Below are 18,825 nucleotides of genomic sequence, written 5' to 3' on the forward strand. Positions count from 1 at the left end.
TCTTACATTTGGTAAGTATTTAAGATAACTATCTTTTCAAAACACTGCCTAAAGCCTGGAGTGGATTTTAATGTCATAAGGGAAAATGTTGCCTTATTTAGTAAAATTTTTATATCAACTATTCTCATTGTATTTTACTTTTAAGCATTTTTTTATTGCCAGTCCTGGGCTTGAGCTCCGGGCCTGAGCACTGCCCTTGGACTTTCCTCAAGGCTAGCGCTCTACCACTTGAGCCTCAGCACCACTTCTGGCTTTTTCTATGTATCTGGTACCAAGGTATCGAACCCGGGTCTTCGTGCATGCTAGGCAAGCACTCAACCACTATGCCAAACTCCCGGCCATTTAAGCATTTTTTTAAAAAGCAATTTGTTTCTTTTAAAGTTTAAGAAAATAAGCATTAATATAGTTTTTTGAACAAAAATCAATTCAGGAACCAGAAAGCACTGAAAAGTGAAAGAATTTCAGTGAATACCACTCATCAATGTAGGCAGTAAACAACTGTGAAAACCAAAGGCAGTGGAACAGCTCAACTGGCTCTCTTTAGGCATTTGATTGATTTGGGTATGATCAGAGTGGCAGAAACTCAGAGATCTCTGATCTACTAAGATTCAGCTCTGTTATAAACACTATGTTCCTGAGATGGGTTTCAGTATGTTTACACTAAGTTAAATTGTAGTTTGTTACAGAGAAATTCACAGTATGGCATTTGTGTTAAACCAATGGCCTTCTACTGAATTAATTTAACCAACTTACTTCTTATTAACAAAGTTGACTCTTCTCCAGCTGGACTCATTTATAATTCAGGGAGAATAAATTATCATTCATTTGTCTTTTTCCCAATTCCTTTGTTGATAATACACTCTATTTCTCCATCAAAACATATTTATAGGCTCCTACTTAAAAATTGTTGGACACTACAGCTCACATTTTACCCATGTTACCTAACATGTTTCATGAGGTACCTTAACCCAACAGTGGGTGGAACTAGGCACTTATTATCAGTCTTATTCTCAGTAGGAACTGTTTCAGTGAACAATGGGAGGTGTAAAGTATAGAGCTCAGTAGCTAATGAGAGAATTTTAAATAAAATCTCAATTGTAACTTTGAAAAGTGTAAAAGAAAGTGTGACTAAAAAATAAAATTCTTGTTCTGATTCCCTGATTGAGGAATATTTTTCTTTGGAAATAATTTCCATTTATTAAAGTATCAAATCTGCATTTTATAAACCTGGAGAATTTAAAAGAAACTTCTCTTTAAATGTGATTGTAACATCTTTAGACTTTGACGAATGCAGAATTGTAAAGGGGAAAAGACTCAAGAAGTTTAAGTAATTTGTGAAGATAATTGTTCCCTATCTGATTTGGAGTTCTGAGGCATGTAACACTCTTGTGTATCACTTCCCTCTTAATTATTATTCATTTATTCATGAAAGAACTTTGACTACATTTCTGCTTAGCGCCATGAACAGTGTTTGAGATTTAGGGACACAGGTAAAAATAAGCCAAGCCTTCTCTATTATTTGCCTTACTCTTGTATATTTTCTTAGGACTATATTACACTTAAACAGTGCTGTTTCTCATTTTCTATTAAAATAAAAAGGAGAATGGTTTTATTCAAGCATACTATTTACTGATGTTAAAACAAGATAACTGTTTTCATAACTGCTGAATTTAGAGAATGCAGGTTTACCATTGTATTTAATAAGAAAGCCAAAATGTCTGACAACAGAACTTCATTTGACTTTTATCACTAAAACCTTAACTGAAAATAAAGAAGAGCCAGAAATTCTAAGGTGTATGTAACACGTGTATGGGTGAGCAAGGGAGAGAATTTTTTTATTGTTTAAAATAAATTCTTGAGTTGATTATTAATAAAAACATATTCATTTATAAATATGATTTGTTATTAGCCTGAAGTGTCCCAACTATGCCAGGTCCTGTGTCTCATGTGTTTAAATCCCAGCTACAAGTTGGAAGGCACAGATTGGGAGGACTGGTATATTAGAAGGAGTAAGTAAGACTCCATTTCAATAACAGCAACAGCAACAACAGAAAAGTGGACATCCAAACATTCTTGCCACGAGGGAAGTAGGAACCAGTAGATCAAAGTCCAGGATGGTCAAGGCAAAAACTACTCAACCAGCATGGCATAACAATAACCCAATCACTGATGAATTGTATGAAAAAAAAATTCCAAAGAGTGGAAACAAGAGGTTCTTTTTATGTTTTCTAGCTTTTTTTTTTCTTTCTGTTTTAGTTTCCTGTGTGTTTCTTCCTGCATATATGCTTATCTGATCTGTGGAAGAGAAAGGAAATCACAGAAAGAACAGGACTAAAGATGAACTAAAGAAACAATGATACTTATTTGACATGATGTTGGAAACGCGCTATACAACTGTGGAGGTGGGGATTAGGGAGGGTTAAGGGGAGAAACTGAGGGAGGGGCTAACAGTTTTCAAAAAGAAATCTACTAGACTGTCACGGTGGCTCACACCTGGCCTGCAGTCCTAGCTATTCAAGAGGCTGAGATCTGAGGATCAAGGTTCAAAGCCAGACCGGGGACAAAAGGACCTGAGACCCTCATGTCCAATTAACCTCTAGAAAGAGGGACGTGGGCTTGTCTCAAGGGTAGGGTGGTAATCTAGAGCTGAAGAGCTGGACAGCGCCCAGGCAGAGTTTAAGCCCCTTGACCTCCCCCGCCTCACACACACAAAGGAATGTACTTATTACCTTACTTTTATAACTGTAACCCCCCCTTCATCCCCTTTATAATAAGAATTTTTTTAAATAACAAAATAGCTAATGTAAAACGGGCTGAGGACTAAGTCCCAAGTAGTGTATATAGTTCCTTACTAGTAAGATATCCTGAGTTTCAAACTCCAGGACTGAAAAAAATGAAATAAAATTAAAACAAAGTAAAAAAGGCCAAATCAATCCGAGAGTCCTAGAAAAGAAAATACATTATTTATATTTGGAACTCAACATTGTTCTCAAATTATATAACATTTGTTTTAGTGAAGTGTCATATTTCTATTGGAAACTTGTAGGTGAAATTCAGATTTCTTTTTTATTCCAAATTATTCATGAAGTATATGCATTGCCTAAGAAAGTGTGTCATGTTAGCTACTGAGGATGCTTACTTTAAAAATTCTGTTGAGGAAAAGAGAATAATTACCAACACAAATGTCAATTAAAAAAAAGCAAACATCAATTCTAACCATGGTGGTAAATTCCTCTAATATCAGCTTCCTGGATGGCAGAGGCAGAGGATAGAATTTCAAGGCCTGGCAATGCAAAAGTTCATACAATTCTACCTCCAAAAACAAAATAAGTGCATAAGGACTGGGTGAGCGGTTAGAATGGCACACATTTTGCCTTGGAATTAGGAGGATTTGAGTTCAATTGCCACTACTACATAAATACATAAACACATAAATACATAAAATAAATCAGTGATTAAAGAATTTTTCATTCAAAAATATGTGAGAGAGTACATCTGTTTTGTGTGTGTGTGTGTGTGTGTGTGTGTGTGTGTGTGTGTGTGTGAATTCTTCCAATACTCTTACTTGTGTGCACTGATAAGTCTTTCAGAAAATTGTTACTGAAGATAGAACCAGATCTCAAGTAAATATCAGGTGCAGACTCTTGATTTTAGGCAGATCGATATCATACTCCCTAGGAAAGATTCTACTCTCTCTGGAATCTCCAGAAGTGAGTGAGACTACATTTTCCTATAGTGCTGCATTCTATTACCTTATTGGATGTGTGGTATTAAGTTCTTAGTGTTAATGCAATGTATTCTCTTTAAACTTACGAACTATTTTGAAGAGTAGAGGTCCAAGTAGTATGTCTCAATCTTAAATTGTTTTTTCAACTACCAAAAATATACTTGAAATTATTCCTGTACACTTATTCTGTGGTCAAGTCTGCATTGTAAATTATTGACTGTTTAAGAAATTTATCATGCTTATATATTCTATTCAGAGAGCTGAATGATGATTCCAAGAGAAGGAAATGCTCTGACTGATGTTCCCAAGTCATTTCAATTGGAAAATTAAGGATTAAGACAAAATGGAGTTATTTTAATACACTGAGTAATCACCTCTTTTCAGAATTAAATCTTATAATTGCTAGCTTATTAAATTAAAGACTTCTCTGATTCTGAAAAAAACAGGAGTTGAGAAAAAATTTTTAGGGAGTTAGAAATCTAGCTAAATTATGCTGGCCATTATAAATGATGCTGCAGCTTATTTCGATTTTTTAACCTCCAGCAATAAGATTATTTTGATAAATTATTCATATTCCTGCATTGTGCATTTCTTGCATTATGAATCTCGTGCAGTAGCTATTCTCTTCTTTCAGGCTTCAGTCCCCTTGGCCAGGTAGGATGGCCAAAGGCTGCTTCATGATTAATTTCATCTCAATAGGGTAATTATCATACTGAAATGAAGTAATACCCCTGAAATATGCTTTCCTGGAGCCATAATCTAAGAGCTCATAAGCACATAGAATCCTTCAACTTACATGTTAGCTTTTCTCTATTGCAGGAGTACCTACAATATAATATTAGTACCAGGTTTTGTAAGAATAATGAGCAATAATTTAGAGCTTGGTTCAACAGCTCATTGATTTGCAAGATAAGTTATTAGCTGCAGGTATCTTATTTAAGAAAGAATATTTACATGTTAAAGGATTAAAACGGTTTCATATTGACGATTCAACATTTTTAGCTGCCCAACAAATAAATGTGAATTACTCTTGTCATTCATATAAAAGTCTTTCAACATTTTTATGTTTAGTTTTCACACCAAAAAACATTCCAAGGGTCTTGGATGTTGAAGAGCGAGCAGAAGATTGAAACATTTTGATAAGTGCTTCTTTTTCTGAAAATTAGTTAAAATAATTTTATTCATAACTTGAGACTGGAAGAAACATTCACCACATGCTAGAGCAAAAATAGTATTATTATGGAAATGTTTCATATGCATTGTGAATCACCATATATCCTATTGAAAATCAAGTTCTAAATTAAAAGCTTTCTACATAAAATATATTTAGTAATCAAATCACAAGTGTTTAATTAGCTTTGTGTTATTTTATTAATTAAATAGGTGACAAAATGTGTCTCCTATATAATTGGTCAAATGGATTTTTTCTATTTCAATTAAATTTTATGTCAATATGTTAAATATATAGAAGGTAATTTTGCTTTAGCCACTAAGAAATAATAATTGATCACTGAAAACTTATATTAAATAGCAAAAACAATAAACTGCAGTATAAAATGCAATATAAAATGCAATATAAAATGCACTATAAAAGCATAATAAAACTATCTTCAGCATTGATAAGAACACCCATAACCAAGGATTGATATTAGGGTTCCTGAGGTATCAGTCTACTTGTTACTAATTCTGTGACATTCATGTGGAAACGCATGGAAGGTACATATCATTTTAATGGAATTCAGCTTCTAAATAGCAAAATAGAGAAAAAGCGTTCCTGATATTATACCAGTATTGACATCTGTATACCAAAATATTTAAAAAAATATTTGTAGTCATTTTTTTTCATTTTTGTAAATTAAACTCACTTCTATGGAACTGAACCCAAATAAAACCTTTGGCTTATCTAATTCATGATAGTCTGTATAGATCCAAAGTTTCAGGACCCTAGGAATAATATCCTTCTAGAGCATTCCCAAGTGAATTTATGTTGACATTTTGTTAGGTTCTTTCTGTCAGATATTACAGTATAGAATATTATTTATCAAATATTGAATTATTATAACCTACTTCAATAACTATAATAATCACCTATTTTTATTTTAACTTACTGTATTATTATTGTGTTTAAATTATTATATTATCTAAAATGTAATTACACAATTGTCAAATGAAGCAAGATACCAAAATAATTTTAAAACGATTTTCTCTTTGTCAGAGTATCGATCTTGGCTATTTCTATTTGAGCCATAGCCTTGAGATTTTTTTATTTAAGATTACTTTTCAGGCAGAATCTATTGTTATGAAATTTGATCCTCGTAACCTCTGCCTCTTGGGATAGCTAGGAAGACTCTCAGGCCCCACAACACTCAGCTGATTTGTTACTATCATTCTCTCAAACTATGTCTTCAAAGTGTTTGGGATTTGAGAGCTTGAGTCATTGTGTTCAATGTTCAGTTTTTTCTAGAGGTGTATTCATGAGGATATGGGAAATAAAACTAATCATATCTGATAACTCTTAAATGGATGCTGGAAAATGTTTCACTTTTATATATGGTTGGGTTTTCCCAAGTTAGTTTTGTTTATAGCTGGCAGAAATCAAAGTTTATGTGTGGATTTAATGTTTTCTATTCAAATAGGTTTTGCAGTGGCTCCCTTATGTTGTGCATTGAGGGTCTCAGAACTGAATCTTTTTTCAAGCCATTCGGTTTTGAAAAGCAAAAGGCTGTGCAGAAGCAGATGTCAGCTCTGATCATCTCTCCATGTGCCCTGGATAGCTTTGAGGCTGCAGTCACTCCTGGGTGGATGCAAGTTGGCAGAGTGTTGAAAACATGGTTGATTATAAGCAGTTTCCACTAAGATGTATCCCATATATGAACCTGAGGATTAAATTAATTAAAAGATTGAGGTCAGAGAAGAAACAGATGGAATTTGGAAGAGTAGCCACACAACAGAGCTGCTCTGACATTTATTTCCACTTAAAGTATTCTTTTACAGATGGATGTAAATATTCTCTCTAAAATTGACTGTTACTTAGAAATAGCGATAGCATGATTCAGCCAGTACTAAACTGGTTTCCTTTTAAATGTTGGGTGACAGGGGCAGGGACAACTCAGAAAAGGAACTGAGGCATAGCACAAAGTCTGTAGAGAATATGGCTTAAAATCTGAACCTTCCATGTGCACACAGCCAAAGCGAAGATGGTTAAGGTCAATGGGGATGGGTCCTTGTTAAAAGAGGTTCAGCATGTTTCGGAACTTTAGATGAAGAGGTTGAGCTGTCAGAACCAGAACCTGACCACCGAGTGGGGAACTGACAGACAACACAAACAAGGACCAAGAGAAGCATTCCCTAATACACAATGTTGTGTACACAATGGTCCGATCAAATCTTGCATAGTGTGGGTAGTTAGCTTGCGTGATGTAAGAAAACAAGAGAAAGAGCAGGATAGCATCAAAATCTACCACATAATAATAATAATAATAATAATAATAATAATAAGAAGAAGAAGAAGAAGAAGAAGAAGAAGAAGAAGAAGAAAGAAGAAAAAGAAAAAGAAGTAGTTCACTGATGGATATTTCAAATTTTGGATTATTTTCTAAATGTAATAGTGAAGTACTGTATAATTCTCTGATATATTGCCATCTCAAGATCGAAAGCAACTTGAGACATATAGAATCCTTTAAGAAGTGCATTTTGCTTCTTTCAGTTTATTTAGATGAAAAAAACAATAACAAGCATCGTGGCACTGTAAGTGACATCTTAGAATCTGAATGTTCTTTCATGAAGTTGGTTGTTCTCTGCTGAGTTTTTAAATTGGATGGTAATCCCCTCCAATAGTTCATATTGTAACTAAACATCTCATGCAATTGAAGGATCCGTAAGTCATCAATTTTTGTGTCATAATCAGTAAATCAGATAATAGCATTGTTTCTCAATACAAATTCTGAGTGTCAAAAATCAGTTTCCGTGTTTTTGCTTATTTTAAGACATTCACATTTATTTATTTCTTATTTGTCTATGGTAAAATTCCCCATAGTAATTTACTTATTTTTTGTCTTTTCTTATTTGTCTATGGAAAAATTCCCCATAGTAATTTACTTATTTTTTTTCTCTCCAAGAAACAGGGAGAGTTCCTGAAACTAAACAAGGGTCTTCAAAAGTTGCAGTCCCAGGTAAGCAATGGAACATTTTTGAAGCTCTATTTGAAAACCTATTGCTCTTTTTTCCCTTTAATTTCCTGCACCTATTGACAAAAACAAAAGCTGTTTATTGCAGGATAGCACCATCTGCTGGGTAATTTCAGAAAACAGTATGTGCCATGAAGATACACATTTCCAGTAGGGGTAGGCAAAAGTCAGTCATGTTAATGATGTGGTGAGCTTCTAAAGTAACAGAGAATGATAAACTGACTCCAGATTTCTCATTGACCTTCTACATAAATTTTTTCAATAGTAATCCATAGATAGATTTTTGATTCATTATATCTAACAACTATGTTATTTATGCATAATATGGATGATTGGGGGCTATGATCCATCTTAATTCTTCAAAATGAGTTGCTACTTCAGTAAAGCTACTTCTGCAGGCAAATTCTGATAGGGAAATACAAAGGACTGTGGAAAAACAGAAAATATACAAGAAAATAGCAAGTAAATTTCTTAAGGAAATGACTAGCAATTAAAAGCACCATTGCTCTCTCTCTCCATGTATACATATATACATATTTTTCATATAAAATTTCACTTTAGGCCTTTTCTGTTTTGAAGAATGTGGCAGGATGTGGGACTGTGCCTCCAGGCGGGAATTAGTTTTACATCAGCTCTATATCACAGTAGTTCAAAGGAAGGAAATGAGGATATATGGAAATTTGTTTCAAATTTGGGCTTGAGGCTATGGAGTCTGCTTTAAAAAAATTCAAACTACATTGAATAAAGCAGCCTGTGGTATAAAGTATCTATTGTTGAATGAGTAGTATGGAGAATTTCAAAGTCTTTCTAGAAAACTTGTGAAAAAATTAAAGAAAGGTGATGACTAAGCCAGGTTAGCAGTGTAAAGGCTGGCACTGCTGTGGGGTGTGAGGGTGTGTGAGTGTGATCATTCAAGCAGGGACAGATTGCAATAGAATCCCACAGATTTTCACAGAAATGTTTTATAGCATCACACCTATGCTATTAAATTATGCACACTAATATTGGAAAAATGAATGTTCTGAAATGCTCTACATGGAAACATAATCTACACAGAATTGGCAATAAATGCTGTAGTAGACTGACATTTCTCAATTGATAAATCTGATAAAAGACGAAATTGATTATGTTTGCTCAGATCTATATATCTATCATCTTTAGATTATATCAGTAATTCAGATCATATCTTTTTATTCAGATCTTCCTTTTATTTTTGCAAAAAATGCTTGAAAACTGGCTTTATAAGAATGTACATATATCTACATGTATTAAATTTTGATTAAGACTCAGTATTCTTTTTAACGTGGTCTTTTAAAAATACCACTTTTTGGGCAATGACATAAATAAAATACCATACAATACTAAGGGGAATTTAAAATCATTAAATGTTATGATTAAAACAAAATAATTTTCAGTAAGTGTTGAGTTGAAAGATATCCTATGAATGGGGTAACTCGCTCTAGGTTTGGATCAGAACTGAGATTTCAATAAGAGAAAGCTAGTTAAATTGAATTTAAAAAGGGAGACTTTACCTATGAAAGTTTGTTTGCTAAGATGTAAGATATAGCCTGCCCTAGTGGTGCTGTCATAAGAAGAAAGAGGCAAATATAGTGTTTACAGAGGACAATGTAAAGTGGTACTTACAGATCTTTGAAGATGGAGTGAGAAGCATGATAGTGACTATTATAAATACAAGCAAAATAAACTAACTTAAAGGAAAGAGTTCATTCACTGTTGGGGAGTTTAATATGGAATTGATGGAGAGTAATCTAAATAATGAATTATATGTAGCTGGTTTGAAAACTTTTTAAACAGTTTACCTGCAATGACTCAATAGATGTCAGTTGAGATGAAAATACCTCAAAAAGAACAGAAGCCATGTGGAATGAAATTTAATTGTGGGGTTCTATGAACCTTAGGTTTCAATAGTTCCTCTGGATCTTTTCATCAGGGTTCCTAAAGCAAACATTAGTTAGCTTCCCATCTTCTGCAGAAATAATATAAATGGGAATAACCTTAAAATAATGGCTTACTAAAATATGAAAACCCACATATGGAGCTCTGTGTCCATATCATTATCCACCCAGATAATTCATCTCAGGAAGGAGGAACAAGTTGGGCAGATTTGAGGGTCAACAGTGGAACAGATGATTAAGTCACAGTTATTCTAGAGAGAGGAGAGTCCTATCACCTCAGATTTGCTTGGGTTTTGGTCATGGAAATCACCTTGATTCCTCACACGGGCTTCTGGATGGCAAGGAATATAAATCATTCATCCTCTAATGACCTAGAGAAACACAACAAGCCCTGTCAGTGAGTATAGGTCCAACTTCTTCCTTGGTCACTGTAAAGTTGTAACTGGATCTTGCACAGGATGAAATGGGAAAGAGGAAACTATGTACATATGTATTTTTTGATAACATCTGCACAAGGTTTGTATGTTTTACTGGATTATTTCAGAAATTAAAGATTATACAGATATTTAAAAGAACTTAACTTTCTAAGTCTTTCATCTCTGAGGGATTTTGAGAGATGAGGTTCCATTCAATGTATTTGCATCTCAGTCTTCCTCCTGGCATTGCCCTAATGAAGTGGATTTCCTGTAAATGACAAAATTTAGAGTTAATGGGAACATACTGGCCAGGGTTTGTCCATTGACCCTGAGAGTGACCACAGCAACATTTTATTTGTAATCGTGAAGATAATTTTTGTCCATTTTAATGTGTGTGTACTCTTCTTGTCTTGGAGAGTACACTTAATTACAGTATACATAATAATTAGAGTACATAAACATAGAATGAAATCAAACAATGCAATCTGCCAATTCCTAGTGTCTAAAGGAACAATACCATTTTATGTTTTTCTTCATTTTACAAACTTTAAGCAAAATGTGAGTTATAGATTCCAAAACACTTGTATAATTTTAATGATTATAAAATGTTTTCAAAAGTGAGTTCTGATTTAGATAGTGAAGAACTAATAGCAAAGTTTATGGAGTCGAACTCATAGAACTGGAAAAAAACTATACCTTGTGGATTTGAACTCTACCCTTAATTCATTTCCATTGTAAGTTTTATTATACCGTTTAAGTGAATCATTTAACTCAATAAGTAGCAATATTTAATTTGAACTCAATAAGCATAACTATATGTATGTAATACATAAGATTATCAGTTAAAATCACATTAAAAAAGACGTGTGACTTGTCAATTCTTGCTGTAATTAGATGGTATGTATTTTTTTTAGAAATACACTGAGGTAGAATAGATCATTTGTAAATTAATTTTTAACAATAAAATTTAAAAAAAATAGCTATAAGATTTAGAAAACAAAGAACATATATGTAACAAATTTAAATGCACCTTATAGCTTTTTAGTTTTTGGTCTTGACTTTAGATTTAGTTTTGCTACCTATTTTCTTGTTCAACAACTGGGAACCATTTTAATGTTTCTGAGACTTTTAGACTCAAGACTACCTTAATTTAAAGGACTGTTGTAAGGACTAAGAGCAGCAGTTACTTGACAGCATTTGTCAATTGTACTATGGACTGAGTATGCTATGCAGACCTGAATGTTGGATCTGAATTGCCCCAGACATTCTAACTCAGTCAAATGGGATTACTGTGCAGAGGATGTGTTATCACAGTGTTGCCTAATTCTTCTCTCAATTGAATTTTGCTCCTGAAATTGTCTTTGAATGGAACCAAGGCCCATCTTGTTAGGAACAGTTTACAATGCATTGCCCTCCATTGCATCTGATATTTCTCATAAGCTCTAATGTGGGTCTAGAAGTAGAATAATGATCCAATGTTAGATGAGTGCCACACATAAGATGTCAAATTTCAAAAGTGATCATGTGTTCTATGCCTTTTCTCTGTGTGAAAGATGGCAAAAGTTTGCGAAAAATGTAACACACTCTTTTCCTTTTTTGTAATGGATATTGAGTATACTCTTGCTGTAAATGTGAATGTAGACTTTACACTGGTATAAAACCAACCTGCAGAAGCTAGTGGAGACATTTTGCACACTATGATCTCCATTGTTGAAATAGATCCAGTCATGGTCTATTTTATGACATCTTACAAGTAATTGTGGTTTTCTCAGAAATGGCAATTTAAAACAAAATAAATACGATAGTTCATACTTGTATATTTGACTTTTTATGTCTATAACTTAATCTAGTTTATTGTTTGGATGGTATCCTTATTTATGACTATCAGTAACTCTTCATATGCAATAATGTTTTCAGGTAACATACTTGTTACATATATAGATAGACTAGTACCGAGATGACAACTAAATTTACGAATGCATTCTATATTCTGAGGAGTGGTTATATTTTATTCCTGATTTTTCCCTACTATTTCACCAGGGGCTAAAAAGGAAGAAAAGAAGGAAGGTTTGTATTGTGCAAAATCCCACTGTGCCTTTTGTTAAACAGTTTACCAATATTCAGAGCTGCGTTTTTGACTGCCTTTGTGTTTATATTCCCTTGGGTAACCGGATCTATTATGTGCATACATTTTGCAAGAAAGTGGTTTTTTTTCTATCACATTTCACATAAAAGAATGAACTACTTAAAAAATAATATCTGTGTAGTCTTTATGAAGGCATAAGGAATAAAATACAGCCTATGGAAATCTGAGGCCTCCTACTCTATTTGAAATTTAATGAAATTTCAAAAATTCAAAAATACAGTCCTGTTTTCTCTGTATTTATCCTTTATATCTCTGGCACAAACACAAGAACTTATGTTACTTTGTTCTCTGAAGTTGAAAATAAGCTCTAGTCAGTCCGTGTATTTATTTCCCTTTTGTAGAATGGCATGGTCTAATTAGTTGTATGTATCTTGTTGAACAAAAATTGAACTGGGTTAGAGTTGAACAGTTAAGAAAGACTTAGTTCCTACTATTTCAATAGCTGTCAAGACTAAGAGGAGAAAAGACACTGATCTCACTTCCACTGAATCTTCAAACCTGACAGTTCTAGTGCTGGAGTGAGCCAAATACTAGGAAATATTAAGGTGTGAGTAATCACTGTAATTATGTCCTGTTTTCTAATTGGCAGTTATCAAAGTTAGGCCATCACCTTCTGAAGAGACTGAAAAGAAGGGATGTTATATACTTTGATGTTTACATTCTATGAGCCCTTGTGAAAGATAATTTTGGTTTATAGAAGATAAAAATCTCAAAGGACTAAAGAATTTGAAATCATAAAGCTTCTCAAGCAAAAGATGTAAGAAAAAGAAGCCAGAGATTTAGAGGAACATATCTGTCTAAAGTTATTAAATAATAATGAGGCTTATGTGGTCATTCTTATCCTATTTAGAGAGGTTTCTTTCTCAAACTTTTTATTGTGAAAATACAATAGAGTTGCAGTTGCACAAGTGAAGTAATGAGTGCCCTTCATTTTGAACAGTATCACCCTTCTTTTATTTTCTCCCCGTTTTTCTTCATCTGACCCCTGCTTTTCTCCAAGTAGTATAGGTTATTTCCAGCATAATGCCTAGTGAGTGATACTGCTAAATTATTTCACCTTTTGTCCTACTTTTCTTTGATTCCCTTTCCCTTCCCCAAATCAGATAAACATATATACAAGATAAAGTATATAAAAGTAAGTGTTTCTAATGTGTGGTCTGCCAGTACTTCAACAGGGCCTTCACCACTGTATAGCTTAGGTAGGCTTCCTTGCTCAGTCAAATCAGCATGTAGATGCAAGAAAACAGTTTTTTATTTAGTGCTCCAATAACCAGAAATAATGTAAGAAGGCAAGAGTAACGTTTTATATTTTCATCAGCGTTTTACATAAAGAACAGGAGTAGGCCAGTAGCCTTGAGCAGAAGAGCTCAGGGACAGAGCCCAGGCCCAGAGTTCAAGACCCATGACAACAAAAAAAAAAAAAAGAAAAGAAAAGAATAAAAGAAAAAGAAAAGGACAGAAGAGTCACATTCTAATTCTGATAAAGTGGATATGAAGAGTTGATATATAGTAGAGAAAATACTTGTTTGGTTATTTCTTAGTAAAACAGTAATATAATAGGACAACAAAACTCGTGAATTTCCTTTATAACTATCAAGAGATTGAAAATCCCCATTGCATACACAAAGTCTTTTGAGCATTTTGTTTGAAAATTACACCATTTCTGTTTTAAATACTTTCTGAGTCTATAGAGATGTTATAATAATAGAGAAGTAATAAGTTTCTGGCTATGTTTAGATAGAATAGACTGTCAGGTGAACCAATTTTCCCTTTACTATGCCTCTTAGGAACAAAAACACACTTTAGTATTTGACTTAGGTAAAGAGAAATTGTAATCACTTATTTTTAATTAACTAGAGTTCAATTAAAGTATTAAAAGGCTTTTGAACATATAAGATTACAAGAAAATTACAGTTTCAATGATTTGAGCTTTGCTTTCATTCCTCCAACTATGGCTATGCCTTTAGAATTCTTTTTTTCTGTTTCTCTTTGATTATTATCTCTCATTTTACTATATAAGAAATGATCAGTAATAGGTACACAACTTCTCATCAACTTTTGATCCAGTGTCTAAGATCAATGGTCATGCATGTAAATCTGTTTAGCCGGGCATGGTGGCTCACCCCTGTAATCCTAGCTACTCACAAGGCTGAGATCTGAGGATCATGGCTCAAAACCAGCCTGGGCAATACAAAGCCATGAAACTCTTATCTCCGATTAATCACTAGAAACCGGGAAGTGGGGCTATATGGCTCAAGGGTAGGGCAGTATAATTGAGCTGAAGAGCTCAGGGACAGCGCCCAGGCCAGAGTTCAAGCCCCATGACACCCCCCAAAAAAACAAAACAAAACAAAAAAAACACTGTTTATAGTGATGCTTATACTCCATGTTTTTTCCATTGCACCTGACATTTTGTTTTCTCTGTGCTTGGTTTAGTTTAATGATTGCATTTAAACTTTTACAAATATAATTGGAACAATGAATTTTCATTAACAGTCTCTAGTCCCCTGGGTACAGCCTCACACTGCCTTTTAGGACCTCACACTGGTCTTACTGACTACTTATGTCAGCCTGTGCAATGACTTCCCACATCAGACTTTTAAAAACTGTGGTCAGTGACTCCCACATTAGATCCTGGAGAACCTGTCAATGTTCCTTCAAGGTCAAAACTACTGTTATATAAAAAATTAAGAAGCTACCATTGCCTTTTGCATGCGCATTCTTACAAGACTGTGCTCTGGAAGCTAAATGATGTGTGATCTTGCAACCAACTAAATACTGACCTACCTATTCAGCTCTGCAAATTCAAATGTTTTCTAATTATGCCAGACATTGATGAGATGCACAAAGATATAAAAATAGTTACTCATGTCACCATTTTTATATAGGGAAAGGCATTTATTAACAGATTTATTATTTTGTTTAACAATAAATAGGATTGTCTCACATCCCAGGCAAGGAATATCATTACTAATATTAATCATCATTGCTATTCGGGGAAGTGCATTCCTGTTAGTGTTTTAGAACTGAGAAGTCACAACCAGCAAGTGACTTCCACATTATGTGTGTGTGTGTGTGTGTGTGTGTGTGTGTGTGTGTGATCTCTAGCTGCTACACAGAGTAGCAGATCAAGGTAGATCACATTCATCTAATGCATCTTGAGGGATGAAATCCTTGGCGCTAAGAATCCATGGAATTCTAAGAATTCAAGTTCACATTCTGAAAGACTGAACTCCACTAAGAACTAACCAGAAGAGATTTCTTCATTGCAACTAATGAAAATCAAGTGAGCACATGCGAGAATTATTCTCCAGTTCCACAGCTGCAGAACTGACTCGCGGAAAGAAATCATACTGAGAAACAAACAAATGTCTCACATGATAATTGAAGAAAAATATCAATAAGACAGGTTTTATTAAAAAATACATTGAGCATTTTATTTACAGCATCAATAGACTTCAGAAGAGTTACAATTTCCATCATATTTTAAAGTTTCCATGTTCCTCTAGTAGTACTATGAATGTCATACACCATATCCGATATCCTGCAAAGTAAAGCAAGTGACAAAGGAAACAGATTGCAAACATGTCACTCCCTTTAAAACATAGGTACTGGGGAACTCGGTGATTTTAACGGAAGACTTGACGAAGAATATTCACCAACTAAACCTTTACAATATTCTCAGCTACTTTAATCAAGCGTGCTGAAAGGGCATCCTGAAGCTTAGAGGCATGAATACTAATACCAATTTCTTTCAGGGTCAAGATGATCTCTTCGTTCAACTACTGTGTTATTGTTTACTTGAATTCTTTTCTTTTATAAGCCTATTTAGTTAATTACATCTAATAAACATATAACTTTACGATAAAATGTTAAGCCATTTTTTATGTACCTTCCCATTCTTTACAGAAAATACACTGAGCATTTTACAGACCTTCTTGATTCCATTATGGTTTACTTTGTACTTTTCTATTCCCTGAAACACTTCCTTTCAAAAAGAAATGTCATTTACTTTCAGTGTGTTTGTTGCGTAAGTACAATTGTGTTACTGGCACAACACCAAAAGTTGTGCCAGGCCCTTTACTTTTTATTTAATATCTATTGCTCTAACTTCACAATCAAGTAATTGCAGGCCAAGAAACAACTCATCTACTTTTTGCCAGAATTAGTTCATTACTTATTACAGTGGTTCTAATTTGAGTATAACAACCTAAATCCACTTACTTTGGAGATTCAAAATAAACTGAAATCTTGAACAAATACACTTAGCAAGATCCTATATCAAAAATAAATAGAAAAATAGAAAAAGCTGGTGGGGGAAGGGGTGTCAAGTGGCAAAGCTTATGGCTAGCAATAATAAGACCCTATACTCAAACAATAGTACTGAAAAAATAAAGGACTTCCAGATTGACAAAAGAGTTGAGAGCAAAGAAAATAGGAAATAAAATATTCTATTCAAATGTAGATATCGTTATCCTATAATGACTGGAGGAAGAAATGCCTCTTTGAACTTTCATTGATAAAAAAAGTTTATGGCCTAAGTAATTGAAAATAATAAATTTCTCAGACATAATCAGAATGCCCCTATACTAAATATAATCCCAATTTCTATTGTCTATGTGTATAACTCTCTATAAGTTGTAAACATAATATATTATTGAGGTAGGGGCACAGCTCAAGTTGTAGATTTGCTTTTCCAGAATATTAGAGGCTCTATGTTTGATCTCCAGTATGGAAAAAAATGAGTGAATGGGGCCTGGAGTTTGGCCTGGTGGTAAAGTGCTTGTCTAGCATGCACGAAGACCTTGTTTGATTCCTCAGTACCACATACACAGAAAAGAGGGAAGTAGTGCTGTAGCACAAGTGGTAGGGCTCTAGCCTTGAGGAAAGCCCAAGGACAGTGCGTAGGCCCTGAGTTCAAGGGTTCTGCCCCTTCCTAAAAAAGAATGAATAAATGAATGAGTACATGCATTTATACATACATACATTCATGCATATATCCATACATACAATGAATACAAACATACATACATACACAAAATGCAGTCATAGAAATCCAAATGAACTAACATACTTACTTTCCATTACAATAGAAATAATTGCAGATCTCCACTGAAGGTATATTGATGGTTTAATGAGAGCACAGTATAGCCCACTTCAACAAATCAAGCCGTAATGAAACTTCATAAACTGAAGCTCACCTTTATTGAAATCAAGTACATATTTACATATTTTCCGTTGGGCTTTTTATTAACAATTCACTAAATGTTATAGGAAAGTCACTAATGGGTTGTATTTATATATTGTCTTTCTTATTTTTCTGTATACTTCAAAATTTTAAACCCCTTCATCCCATATGTGATATTCACCTTTTCAAAAGAGGAGAATTATATCCTTCTCTTTAGGTGTCATATTTTAGAAATATCTCTTAAAAGCAATCAATCTTGGTGGAAATTATTTCAGTGATAATGGAAATTTTGTAGTTAGAGTTTTCACAGTTGTTTTAACAATTTATTCTTATATTTTCAGATTCCAAGAAAACGAAAAAAACATCAGAAGGTAGTAGAAATAATTCCCTTTTCAGTTCTTTCTAATGAACCCTGAAGTAGTATTTTGTCTTATAAGACTGATCTAGAAGAAATAAAACTGAACACAAGAGAACGAGAGAGATTATTATGAGAAATATTTGACAATAAAAAATAGAGACTATTCTGAAATTTAGTGGTAGAACAGTGGCCTAAACTTGAAATCAGGGCAAAAATGGTAATTATTGTTATAACATGTATAATAATAATAATTATGGTACATATTTACTTTTCACAATCATTATTTTTGAAGAAACCTTTACCAAAATATTTTGATCATTTATTCTCATCTGACTATACATATATATATATGTGTGTGTAATATGCTTATTCAATTGTTTAAGACTACCAATTATTAGTAATTTAAAATGGTTGACTCTATAATTATAGATTTTATTTGTTGATAAATAAGGCTTAGACTCAAATTACAGAACTACCTGTGATAATTGGCAAAATAGTGTGAAGTGTAAACCAGTATGGAGGGAGGCTGGAAAATCTAAAGTCTAACACATGTCATGGTAATAAATTTTATCTTTAGTGCTTGTTTTCTCTGTACTTTTTTTTTCAACAGAACAGCCCAAGGGAAAAAGTAAGGGAATGCATGCGTAGCCTGTTTGGGTACAGCTTTTCCTCACTCCTGCTGTTGTTGGCCTGCTGGTCTATTTAGATTAGCAATGTTGAACCTTGCTTTTCTATGTGCTATCCATGTGAACTTTGATAATTTCGTTTCATCAGAAGGAAGGATACAAAATCTGAAGGTCAGAATATCGTAGCAAGTCTTCTTACCATGCATGTGTAAATTTAGTTCATGTAACCTAATTTAATTCTAGGTTCCAAGAAAATACTCA

The 18,825-nt window shown here is 33.7% G+C and overlaps 1 long non-coding RNA gene across 1 annotated transcript in view; it reads left to right on the forward strand.

Annotated features, from left to right (window-relative positions):
* LOC150059718 (uncharacterized) overlaps window positions 1-17,996 on the forward strand; it is a 35,793-nt gene extending 17,797 nt beyond the window's left edge. The window contains exons 2-3 of the long non-coding RNA XR_016536398.1: window positions 7,846-7,899; window positions 17,922-17,996. This is a non-coding gene — a long non-coding RNA (uncharacterized LOC150059718). The remainder of the gene's footprint in view (window positions 1-7,845; window positions 7,900-17,921) is intronic.
* Window positions 17,997-18,825: the final 829 nt, after the last annotated feature.

The sequence above is a fragment of the Megascapheus bottae genome, chromosome 8, assembly GCF_031878675.1.
Source record: "Megascapheus bottae isolate mThoBot1 chromosome 8, mThoBot2.hap1, whole genome shotgun sequence".
Classification (NCBI taxonomy): Eukaryota; Metazoa; Chordata; class Mammalia; order Rodentia; family Geomyidae; genus Megascapheus; species Megascapheus bottae.